General features: G+C 48.5%; 1 protein-coding gene across 5 annotated transcripts in view; it reads left to right on the forward strand.

Annotated features, from left to right (window-relative positions):
• Positions 1-12,992, forward strand: part of Mark2 (microtubule affinity regulating kinase 2) — a 68,995-nt gene that overhangs the window by 32,965 nt on the left and 23,038 nt on the right. The window lies entirely within an intron of this gene.

Here is a 12,992-nt window from a genome sequence, read left to right on the forward strand (position 1 = left end):
AGGGAATGAGAACCAGCCAGGGGAATGCAGCTGAAACAACAACCCTAAAACATTGTGGATCTGGTGTAGAAATCTGCTCTACATGTGTATGTATATATACATAGACACAAATAGGCATACATGTGTTCAGAGAATTGTACACGCACGTGTGTGTGTGTGTAAACTTCTAAAGGCATGCTTTGAGCTGGAGGTGTATGTAGCTCAAGTGTTAGAGCACAAGGTTCTAGCATTCCATCCCTAGTGCCACCAAAATAGACGTGTGCTTTGAATGTAAAGTCATCACTTCTTGTTCCTCATGCTTGGTGTCCTGCAAGAAGGATGTTTGGTGCCACCCCGCCACTATCAGCCATATTGTGGAGTAGGAGAATGGATTATTGTGTGTGTCTGTGCAGGTGTAGATGAGGACAGTAGGCTGGCAGAGATTTTACCCCTGGTGGGTGGGGCTGGCTGGGGGACACTGGGGCTGAGTCAGGCCTAGGGGTCAGGCCTGCTTTTCCTTTTCTGGCTAGGGAGTTGACTCACAGGCCATTGCTGCCACAGAAGCTTCTGCAGGCTACTCTAATGTATCCTGTGGGGGCTGACCATAACAGTTGGTGAGAAAGAGGAAGTATCTAGTGGCTATCCCCTTTGTCCTGTCCTTCCTGAACAACGGTTCTGTTGCCAGACATCACCTCTCTGTGGAAGGCCAAAGCAGTGGCTTCTACTCTGATATCTGCCCTAGACTGGATTGCACAGTATCAAGAGTTCCCTGCCCTTCACAGTATAAGGGGCAGGTCTTAACTTCCAGGGTTGTTAAAAGGACTGCTCCACTCTGTATGGGCCAGGGCATGGCAGCAATGTGTGACATCAGCCTGTGATTAGAATGTGGCTTGTTGGGCCAGGAAAGGCTTCCTGGGGTAGGTCTTCACTTCCTACCACATGGGCTGGCCCTCTCCAGCCAGGGAAATTGTGCTTCATGCCAGTCTGACTTTACTGTTTCCCTTTCTGCCTTTTTCCACCTCCTGTTATGTTCTAGTACTGACAAGAGTTCCATGCAAATTCTTGGCTGGAGACCATTCCACTTCTCTTCTGGTTGGTCTCCCTCCTTTGGCCAGCTGTTTGATGTGCGAGTTCCTCAGAGTTCTCCCGAGGCAGCTGATTGGCTCTGTCCTGGTCAGAGATTGGAACTCCTGAAGCGGGAAGCCAGCTGCTTCCCTTTCTGGCTTTAGGGGCAGGGCTTGAAAATAGAGAATCATAATCTCCCTTCCTCCTTCCCCTTCTTCCTCCCTCCCTCCCTCTCCTCCTTCTTCCCCCTCTTCCCCCTCCTCCCCCTGCCCCATGCTGCCTGGCAAACTGGAGTGACCAGCTCTGAGCAGGACTCAGCCCAGCTCATTGCTCTCTCTGCATGACAGCTGGGATCTGGAGGAAGATTAATGGATGTGTGAGTATGTTGAGCACTAGAGTGCTCTCAGTGCCATCTTGGGCTAGTCTTCTGTGGCAGACTGTTATGGGTGGACTCATGACCCAACCAGGTGCTCGCTAATGTGTTGGCAAATTGGAAAGTGCTTTTAATAAACCCCTGCTCTTTAGGAGAGCTGGGGGCTGGTGTGGAGAGCTTGTTCCTGGAACCTGTTGCTGTACAGGATCCCTTTCCTGCCTAAGCCAGGTTCTTTTCCTAGACGGACTTCTTTCAGTGTCCTTAGCATGGTAGCATCTTCCCTGCCTCTCAGGCCTGTGAGTGGGGGGCTAGGAGAGTGGTGGCTGTTCCTCTGCTAGAAAGGGTGGGGTGGAAAGAGGAAGGTTACCTTAGTTGTTTTGGTTCCCCTTTGTGGCTCTCTAGGAAAAGGTTCCACTTTAGCCTCCCTTGGACCTCTCTGGCTAGCCAAGGAAATACCCTAATGTGTATGTCCTCTCCCTGTCAGGGTTGAATGTCCAAGGCAGAGACCCCTGCAGAGGCCTGAGCTTGCTGAGTAGAGAGGGTTGGTTACTTTGGTTGATTACAAATGGTTTTTCAAGAGGAGCTGAGGAGAGAAAGTGTCAGTATGAGAGGCTAACTTCAGCTGTGTGTACTCATAAGTGCCTGGAACAAAGCCCAGGTTCAGTGCCTTCCCCTCTCCCCAACTGTGTTTGGGGCTGGTGACTTTCATTGTCAGGATGACCTGCTAGCTAGAGAGGATGACCCTCTCTTGGTGGGGGATCTCTAAGCTCTCTACTCCCTGACATCCTTCCCCAATGATGTTGCACCTAGAGGTGATAGCTTTTCCTTCCCACTTCTTTTTTTTTTTTTTTTTGCCAGTCCTGGGCCTTGGACTCAGGGCCTGAGCACTGTCCCTGGCTTCTTTTTGCTCAAGGCTAGCACTCTGCCACTTGAGTCACAGCGCCACTTCTGGCCATTTTCTGTATATGTGGTGCTGGGGAATCGAACGCAGAGCTTCAAGTATACGAGGCAAGTGCTCTTGCCACTAGGCCATATCCCCAGCCCCATCCTTGCCACTTCTGACATAAAATGATCATAGGAAGTTCTGTTTTGGCAGTTTGACTTCTGGTTGGGAGTTTAGATACCTGAGAACTTCTCTCTTTTTTCTTTTTTTGCTGGTCCTGGGGCTTGAACCCAGCACCTGGGTACTACCCATCTCTGAGCTTTCTTGCTCAAGACTAGTACTCAACTTCTTGAGCCACAGCTTCATACTTGGCTTTTTTGCTAGTTACTTGGAGATATGAGTTTTAAGGGCTTTTCTGCCTAGGCTGGCTTTGAACCATGATCCTCAGAGCTCAACCTTCTGAATAGGATTACAGGTGTTAGCCACTGGCACCTGGCTTTGAATGTTTTCTTTGTCCAAATGTATACTTAGAATATCCCCTCTTGAGCTGGGGCTGTTGCTCAGTGATAGAGCACTTAACTAGCATGCACAAGGCCTGGTTCCATCCCCAGCACCCCAAAAAAAGGGGGGGGGGAAATGCATCTTCTTTCTTAAGCATCATGTATGTATGTCTTGATCTATCAGAAAGACTTTGCTTGAATATTAATTCATTTGGGGGCTCTTTGAGGCTTCTACATTGTCCAATCTCCTGTTCTTTCCCCCACCCCAAATAAACCCCAAACATTAACTTTACATACAAAGAACATTGAAAAAATGAAGCAGTGCCCGAAAGTCACTTGATTGTAAGTGGCATTTGGCATACATAGCTGGTTCAAGTTTGGTGAGAGATTTCTGCTTTATATCTGATTTCTTGGCAGGATGCCTCTATGCTTGCCCAGTGCAGGTTTGTCGGCTAAAGCCCCCCCTCCCCCCCCCCCCGCCACCTTTGCTTTAATCCTCTTGCCTATAAACAAGTGCAGCCAAATGTGTAGGCCCAGCTCCCATACCTTGGTTATCTCTTCATGGGGTAACCAGCATCAGCATTAGGTGCCACAGCATCTAGACACAGTAGAGCTGTCAGGGTAAAAGGTGGGGGACACCAAGAGAAAGCTTAGATCTGCCAAGGAGGATACATGGGAGCATGTGTGATTCCTTTGTGAGGAACAGGTGGAAAAAAGTCAACAGAGCTTCAGCAGTGAGGAGATTACAGTTCTTTCTTGCCTTTATTATAACCCCGTATTCTTAGTTGTGGGGTCTCACTGTCCTCATATTCTGTGTTTAGGACCCGGGACATGTAGTTGTTTCAAGAAACTCCCCCAGAGTTGGACACCCACCAGTTTCTGGGACATAAAGCCCAAATCACATCTTCCCAGTGAAGTTGTTAGGTTGTGTGAAAGACAGCTGGTGACGAGATCCTAGCTGCCGCAGAAGGGCACTGAACCCCCAGAAGGGACACTGAGGAGCTGGAGTGTGGCTGAACATTAACCACAGCATCCTCTGGCTCGCAGGTCCCCTTCCTCTCCTAGGATGAGCTTCAGTAAGCATATGAGAACGTATCTGTTCCGACTTGACCTCATGTGTACACACATGCACTAGCACACATATGCCTGGAAGATTAGTCACATATCCCACAGTGACTGCTGATTTGTAAACTTCCAGGGCCAGATATTTAGAAAGTCCCTAGCACGATTGCTAACACTTTGTGCCTGGGGAGTGATGCTGTACCCTGGGTTTTCCTGGGGTGGGATGTATTTGTTTCAATTGCTTTCTATCAGGGCAGACTGGGGTGGCCTTTTATGGACGGAATAAAAATGAGTGAGCTACTGAAGACTTTGCTAGTTCTATAAGAAGCCCAAGTCCACATCTGAGCTTTGCAAGATGATCAGAACTTACTTAGTCTTTGATTATAGAGCTTATGTGAGCTGTCATCTTTGAAGGGTGCAGAGCATTTATGGGAAACACTGTGCATGAAGACGTTCAGGCAGACTGTGGGGAAAGTCTGAGCAGTTGCAATAATGGCGCTTGGTATGTCACAGCATTTGGTATATGGGAAACATTGCCCCAAGTGCTTTGGATGCTGTTGGATATTTGGTTCTTCTTATTTTACAAGTCTGTATTTACAGTCTCTGTTCTTATGGGGCTCCATCCTTGATGGGTAGTACGGACTGGGGAGAGTGACAGCAAGGTACAGTGGTCTCTTGCTGCCCTGCTCAACTCTTGACTAGAGGTGGCCAGGAAGGGCATTTTCTTCAGGACCGCATTTAAGCCACTGTGCTTACTGCCACTTAGAGATGCCCTTTAGGATTTGTTGTGTGTGTGGGGGGGTTTCCTACATTCCTCATAGCCCACCTTTTCCCTCAAGCTAGACTTGACTGCCTACTTCCTTCAAATAATAAGCATTTTCTCACTCAGGGTCTTGTAATTGTACATCTAATAAGGCACCCAAATGGCCCTTTGCTCCCCAGTACCACCTGTTAATTGATTGATAGTTTCTGAGAACCTTCACAGTATATAACCTAATCTGTATTAAAGAGCACAGCCCCTGCAGGCCCTATCACAGAGGGTTGCTACCAGCCTGCAGCCCTGGCCAGGGCTGAGGTTGCTCTTCTCTGGACCATTCTCCTCTTTTCAAAACTGGTAGGCAGACTCTTCCAGGGGGCCTCTGAAAATATGAACTATAAAGGTACTTTCAAGAAGTCACTTATAGGGGCTGGGAATATGGCCTAGTGGTGAAGGGCTTGCCTCATATACATGAAACCCTGGGTTTGATTCCTCAGCACCACATATATAGAAAAAGCCAGAAGTGGCGCTGTGGCTCAAGAGGTAGAGTGCTAGCCTTGAGCAAAAAGAAGTTAGGGACAGTGCTCAGGCCCTGAGTTCAAGCCCCAGGATTGTCAAAAAACAAAACAAAGAAGTCACTTATAACCAGGCATTCATGGCTCCTGCCTGTAATCCTAGATACTCAGGAGGCTGGGATCTGAGGATCACAGTTCAAAGCCTGCTGATGACTCAGGCAAGAAAGTTTGTGAGATTCCTATCTCCAATTAACCACCAAAAATCTGGAGCTGTGGATCAAGTAGTAGAGTACCAGCCTTAAGCTAAGGTAGAGCCTGAGGCTCTGAGTTAAAGCTGCAGTACTAGCACCCCCAAAAAGAAGAAAGCACTTGTAATAGAAGTCATCTGTTTGCAAAGCATCCTAGGCTGAGAGTACAAACAGCTAGGGCCCTAGAGCAAAACTGTCACTGCTGCCAGTAATTAAACAACAGTGTTTGGTTGGAAGGACACCCAAGGCTTAGAGCCATTAGCTGCCACCTGCTGGGGTCTCACAGAGAAGCTTGGACTTCCAAGTCTTCACTGAACTGCTGACAAAGGAGCCCTCTACTTCTAAGGCAGGTGAGCCAGGTCCCTGATGTGGTCATAGTCACTTGGTGACAAGGTTTCACTGTCACACGATTTTCCTGTTCCCTGTGGATAAGCAACTGCTTCAGATGGGCAGGGAGTACCTCTGCCCTTGAGGAGGAGCAGCCCAGGGGACTTTGCTTCTGGAGAGAACAAGTCAGTTAAGTGGAGCAGCTGCAGTGCCTGCAGCCTAGAGTTGAACTGTGGAGATAGCAAGCCTAGAAAGTGGATTGGAGCCACATCTCTGTTTTAGTGGCACACATAGTCGGCAGCTCCAAAGACATTGGCTCCAGCTAGTCAGGGTACTGTCACAGGGTCCTTTTTTTCTTCCCTATAGCCACAGATTTTCCTCCCTGGGCTTCCCTGCCCTCTCTTGGAAGGCAGTACTCATTCAAGATTCCTTTCTTCCAGCCTCTTCTCTATCTTGGGTTGTATGTCCTCAGGCCCTCTTTCCACCACAAGCGCTAGTGACCCTAACTGCTTTAAAGCCCTCCTATGTGATCTCTTGTCACAGCCTAACCCAGGCTAGTGCCACAAGATCTGTGGTACTAGTGGATCCCAAGGTTCTAAGTTGGAACTTGGAATTCATTTTCTTATACTAAACTATGGCTTCACTTTAGTACAGTTCAATTCTACTTCACATTATTGGACTCCCTCATGGACTAGCTTGAGAACACAGCCTCCATTGACAGCCTGTTTCTCTGGGAGATTAATTCTTCTCAGAAGGGAACTTTCTGGCAGTGCTAGGAATAGACCCAGGGCCTGGCTTATGATAGGCAAGTACAATATCACTGAGCTATCTGCCACTTCCAAAAAGGGAACTTCTGCTAAGTTGGGGGGGTCTTGAGGAAGGCATTGTAGCACATTTACATGTGCTTGTGGAAGTGGTCTCTACTTGGGTCATCCTGGCATTGTATCTATTGTATAAGCTTTCTTAGATGCCAAGCAACAAAAATGAAAAAGAAGCACCCTTTTCCACCTAGGGCTGTTCCAGGAGAGCTGCACTCACCAGTGTTCGTTCTTGGGGACAGGTGTGCACAGGGTCTCATTGTCACCCGATTTTCCTGTTCCCTGTGGGTAAGCAACTGCTTCAGTTGGGCAGAGAGCACCTCTGCTTGCGAGGAGGAGGAGCCCAGGGGACTTTGCTTCTGGAGAGAACAAGTCAGTTAAGTGGAGCGGCTGCAGTGCCGAATGTCTGGCCTGAGGAGGAGTTTGTAAAGCCAGAGTGTCAGGGATGGTCTTGGGTGGATTCTGCTACTTTTTCTCTAGCTCATCGTTCTGACCTCTGGCCATGGTGACTTCCAGGACAGCAAAGTTAGTCCCAAAAATGTTTCCGCTATTTCTTCTTCCTTGTTTGGCTCCCTCTTGAAACCTGGAGGAGAAGGGGCAGTAGCTTTTCCTTTTGCATGGAAGATGCAATGGAAAGAGGCACCAGTCTTGTTCAGCACATTCTAGCTTCCAGCCTGCTTGCTGTTCTTAAAGCCACAAAGCTACTGCTACTACTGTAAGGGTGCTATTTGGGGCAGGGCAGGAACAAAGGCTTAAGTTTGCACCCAGGTAGAAAGGCTGTTGCATAAATTCCGAGGTGTTTTTTTGTTTTGTTTTGTTTTTTTAAAGCTCTCATACTTCTTTGTTACTTTGTGTTGGCAAAAGCCCCAAGAGAAGACAGGAGCTTCTGGGAGGAGATGGTTGTGCTGAGTGAGTCACTGAGCTCCCCACTGCTGCTGTTTTTAGTTCCTTTGCTTGCCTGTAAGGAGACATTTTGGGGAGGGGACAGGGTAGGAATGTTGCTCAGTGCAGGAAAGCTGGAGGCAGGTGTGTATGAGTGCATTTTTTGAGTACCCTAGGGTTAATAGGGACTAAAATCAGCACATTGGTTCCAGGAGGAAATATACTACAGTAGAGGTCTGAGTGTGGCAGATGGTAAACAAATGTTTCCTGTGGTCCTTATACAAGTCATTGCTACCTCCCCAGTCAGTAGCTTCTAGAATGTCTAGTGAACATTTCATTACGTTCTCTTGGCAATACATGATGGGTTTTTGTTTTGGGTTTTTTTTGGGGGGGTAAAGGGGGTACCAGAACTGGAGCTTGAATTTAGGGCCTGGGTGCTGTCTCTTAGCTTTTTAAGTTCAAGACTGGCACTCTACTACTTGAGCCACAGATCTACTTCTGGCCTTTTCTGGTTAATTGGAAATAAGTACTTCATGGACTTAAGCACTAGTGGCTCCCACCTGTAATCTTAGCCACTCAGGAGGCTAAGATCTGAGGATCGCAGTTCAAAGCCAGATCAGGCAGGAAAGTCCAGGGTAGTGCCAAGGCCCTGGGTTCAAGTCCCAGGACTGACACACACACACACACACTCTCTCTCTCTCTCTCTCATGGACTTTTCTGCCTGAACTGTCATTGAACTGTGATCCTCAGATCTCATCCTCCTGAGTAGCTAGGATTACTAGGTACCAGCACTCATCTACCTAGCCACATGAAGGCTTTTTCTGTTGTTGTTTTGATTTGTTGGTGATGGAGTGTGTGGGTCTTGGGGTTTGAATTCAGGGTCTGGGCACTGTCCTTGAGCTTTTGTGCTCAAGGCTAGTGTTGTGCCACTTTGGGCCATTTCCAGCTCTTTGGTGGTTAATTGGACATAACAATCTCACATACTTTCCTGTCCAGGCTGACTTTGAACCGTGATCCTCAGACCTCAGCCTCCTGAGTAGCTAGGATTACAGGCAAGCCACTGACACCCAGTTTCCTACATGACAGTTTTGATTGCAGAGAATCAGAGGTATTGAAGGTAGTGAGTGAGGACTGTCTTAAGACGAGAGGACCTAGTGGAGTCACGGGGGAGAGGGCTCCCCTCTGTGAGGAGAAAGGGGATGGTGACTTGGATGTTGTCTGATGAGTACCTGACATGGGTTGTCAGTGTGGGTCTCAAAGATGGTCATGAAGACACCCTAGCACATTTTTGTTTGTTTGTTTTTGTTTTTGGTCATTTGTAAGGCTTGAACTCAGGGCCCGGGCACTGTCCCTGACCTTTTATGCCCAAGGCTAGGACTCTACCACTTTGAGCTACTGAGCCACTTCCAGTTTTCTGGTGGTTAAATTGGAGTTAAAAGTCTCATAGACTTTCCTGCTTGGGCAGTCCTCAGATCTCAGCCTCCTGAGAGGCTAGGACTGATTACAGGCATGAGCCACCAGTGCCTGGGCCCTAACATTTTTTCATCTTTGAATGTTTATTTGTTCATGACTTTACCAGGTGCTATTCTAGTCATCGTTTTGTCCATGACTAAAACAGACTTTAGTCCTCCTTTTGACATAATATTAACAGGTACTTTGACAGATACTATTAACTTAACCAGCTTGAAGGGCAACAAGTACCTTGAAAGAGAAGAAATGGGTATTCCAACAAGATGTTTTGGTCTTCTTTCCTCTGTCCTTGTCTAATCCCTTGGAGGTCAGGGGAAGGCAACTTTCAGGATCAGGTACCTAGGGCTGGGAATGTGGCTTACTGGTAGAGTGCTTGCCTAGCATGCATAAAGCCCTGGGTTCAATTCCTCAGTACTATGTGAACAGAAAAGCCAGAAGTGACACTGTGGCTCAAGTGGTAGAGTGCTAGCCTTGAGCAAAAGCTCAGGGACAGTGCCCAGGCCCTGAGTTCAAGCCCTTGGACTGCCCCCCCCCCCAAAAAAAAAAAACCAAAAAGTTGTACCTATCATATTCTGCAGCATTTTAACACAAACCAGTTGGGTGTGGGCACCCACAATTGGGCACTAGGGGCATAGAAGACACACTTAGACCTCCAGAGGATGAAGAAGTTAAGAAGAAATGGATAGTAAGAGTGGGCTATAAGGGCTCTGAGAAGGGAGAAGCTGCTCCTAGCTGAGAACATGAGCAAATTTGAGAGGAACAGGGAGAGGAATTCTCACTTCCCTGGATCACTTAAGAGAAAGCATTGTGTGTGAGATGACCTGCAGTGTGTGCGCCTCTGGATAGCTCTTCCTCCTCCTTTGTGGAAGCTAGGCTAAAGGAGTCAGGACCCTAACCCCAGCTCTAAGCACTAAGCCACATCCAGCTTCCCAGTACCTGACAGTGGGGCTGAGTCCAGAGAACATGCCTAAAACAAGCTAGTAGGCAAAAAGAATGAGCTTAGATTAGGAAGAGGGCTGGTTGGTATCCATCCCCTCCCCACAGTCAGTCCTGTGAAGTGAGCCAAGCCTTTATGCTGCAGGCTGCTTTCTGCCTCCCCCCACCACCCCCATCCCCAGAGCCTGGGCTGCTGGCATGCTGGTTCTCCTGTGATATGGAGGAACTCACTGGTCTCCATGGTTACAGAAACCCACTGGTACAGGAGGAGCCAAATGAAGCGCAAGGCTGGCAATGTGAGCTTCCCCCAGCCCGTGACACCATGTGGTACGGTATATGGTATGTCAGCTGTTTGTTGGGCCCTATCTAGAAAGAAAGAGTTAAGTTATTAATGAGAAGAGCCCAGGCAGCACCTGGCAGGACCACCTTTGTCCTCCTTTGGGCTGCACATCCAGCAGTTGTGCAGATGCCCTCCCACCCCGGCCCCATGGCAGGGTGGCTTCTTGTTATGTTAGCAAAGAGTGTTCTCTTTGACTGACAGCATAGTCATGGCAGGAATTTCCTTGTTCTCAAAGGAGTACCAGGGTAGTAGGAATCAGCTTAGGTACACTGGTACTTGTAGGCAAATTCCTGGAGATTACAGCTCTCCTCAGAATCCAGAGAAACCTATGAGTGGGAAACAAGTGGGGAGATAATAGAAAGCATCAGACAGCACTGAGGTGGGCATGGGTGCTCACTCCTCTTTGATCTTCACTCCGACCCATGAAATGGCTACAGCTCTCATGTTCCATATTGGAGGAGTCACATAATGTTGCTCAGGTTCAGTCAACTAAGTAGCAAAGGTGTGCTTGCTCTAAGGCTATTTGCTCTGCCTGCTAGCCTAGGCATCTTCTCCGCACTTTCCCTTTTGAACCAGATCTTGCTGAACTTTGTAACTGGCCCTGGTTATAGTTAGATGCTCCATAAAACACCTATCTCGCCCCAGCTGCTGGAGCAACAGCCAGAAACCAGGACCAAGAATTCTCAGGGATGAGGCAGTGTTGGAAACTGGAGCCTTGGTGCTGAGCACTTACAGCACTTACAGTGGCTCTGAAGACTGGAGGCTGATGAGTGCTATTGCCTTGTGGTTTCTAGACATGAATGCAGTAAGCTATCCCCATCTCTCCTTTCAGTCTTTGCTACCTGCTCTTCCCCTGTAGGCTCTGACTCCTGTGCCTTTGAGGCCTACAGGCTCCCTTCCCTGCTAGGCTGCATTGCTGGTCTCCTTGCCCTTAGGGTGAGGGTTGCAGCACAGAAGGTAAAGGTCAGCAAACCACCTTGTTGGTGTAAGTTGCAAGTTATGCTGGTTTCTTTCATCGGTGAGGCACTTGATTGACTCTGGCTAGGAAACAGGGAATAGCCCTTTGTGCTTCTTCTACAATGGAATATCAGGGGACTGTTGGGTATTCCCCATGTGAAACCATCCCGGTTAATTTTGGAGGCCTCCCTACTGCTAAGTGCAGAGCAGTTTTCAAGTTCTCTCCTACCCAGAATGCTCCGGGTTTATTGGCCTGTGGCAGTTGAGAGTGACAGTTGCTGAGGATCGAAAGATGTGAAGAAGGCTAGTAGATTCGGTGAGGGAGAGGAGGAGGAGGAGGAAAGGTTGAAGGACCTGTTTCAACCCTATGACTGCACCTGAGTCCTCCCTGGCCTCTCTCTTTGAGGTCAATGTTTGCTACTTCCTCACTTTACAATATTCTATGCTGACCCCCGCACATTGGATTGAGGAAGGAATCCTGTCACCCCGGAAACTGGAGACAGCTGTGTGATCCTGTTCTGGCTTCTGAGTCTGCCAGTGAGTGAAGGGGCAGGTGGTCCCAGGGAGCCTGAGTGCAGCATCCAGATAAACCATGACCGAGCCCACTGTGCAGGGGCGGGCAGTGTGACACCCCTCTGGCCGTACTTACCTCCGGCCTCGGTGGAAGATCTACATTGTTCCTGTAACCAGGTGACTCTCCTCCTGCTATCTGTGTAGTGCAAACCTATGCAAGAGAGCTAATTCACATCAAGAAGGGTTGAGAAATGCAGGGTGTGGTGGATCGTGCCTGTATTTCCAGCAATGCTGGAGGCATGGGTAGTATCTGAGGTTGGCCCCAGGGGGATGCAAAGAAAAATGAGACTCACTCTGAAAAATAACTAAATAACAAGAATGTCAGAGGGGAGTTTCTGTAGTAGTGCTTGCCCAGCAAACCGGACGTTCTGAGTTCAAATTGAAGCCCCCACCCTCAATAAAAATAAGGCATTGAGGAGAGATTAATAAGGGGGACAAATGAACACGTGCTGATGGGGGGGGTGAGGGTAGGAAGGTCTTGGGTTCCAGCGTAGCTTTGTGCTCAGAGCCTGCCAGACACAATCTCTGAGGACAGTTTCTTCATGGCAAAGGGGACACCACCTTCCATGTGTGCCGAAGGCAGAGGAAGCATTAGTGCCAGGCATGTGGTAGTCACTTCTAAACCCGGCACCAATGGCGCATACCTGTCATCCTAGCTACTCAGGAGGCTGAGATCTGAGGATTGGGGTTCAAAGCGAGCTCGGACAGGAAAGCTTTGAGACTCATCTCCAATTAACCACCAAAAAGCCAGAAGTGGAGCCTTGAGTGAAAAAGTTAAAGCATGAGCCCTGAGTTCAAGCTCCCCAGTACTGGCGCCTCCCCCAAAAAAGTCAGTCTGGGCCACCCCTGACACCACTGAGTAACATGGTCTTCAGTGGTAATGTACTTAGTTGCGATCTTGGTCCTTCCCAAATGGGAAGACACCTTAAGAGGAGGCTTTTTGCAGTTGCTCAGTGGGAAAGATGCTAGCCTTGAGTGCTGGAGAGGATGAGGGGGCCAAATGGGTCCCTGACCTGAAGTTGTCCTCATTCCAGAGGGATGGCTTACCCTGCACTCAAAACATGCAGGATTGCAGTGCTTTACAGGAGGATGGGGTAAGGAGACTTTAGGCTCTCAGAGAAGCAGTATTGTTTGGGGGACAAAGTAAGTGGGAACCTAAGAGCAGGCATCTAGAAACAGGACTGGGAAGGACTTAGAAGGCATGTTTGGGTTGTATAAGGTAGAATTAAACATCTCATTCTTTTCTTTTTTTTTTTTTTTGCCAGTCCCGGGGCCTTGGACTCAGGGCCTGAGCACTGTCCCTGGCT

Source organism: Perognathus longimembris, chromosome 13 (genome assembly GCF_023159225.1).
Source record: "Perognathus longimembris pacificus isolate PPM17 chromosome 13, ASM2315922v1, whole genome shotgun sequence".
Taxonomy (NCBI): domain Eukaryota; kingdom Metazoa; phylum Chordata; class Mammalia; order Rodentia; family Heteromyidae; genus Perognathus; species Perognathus longimembris.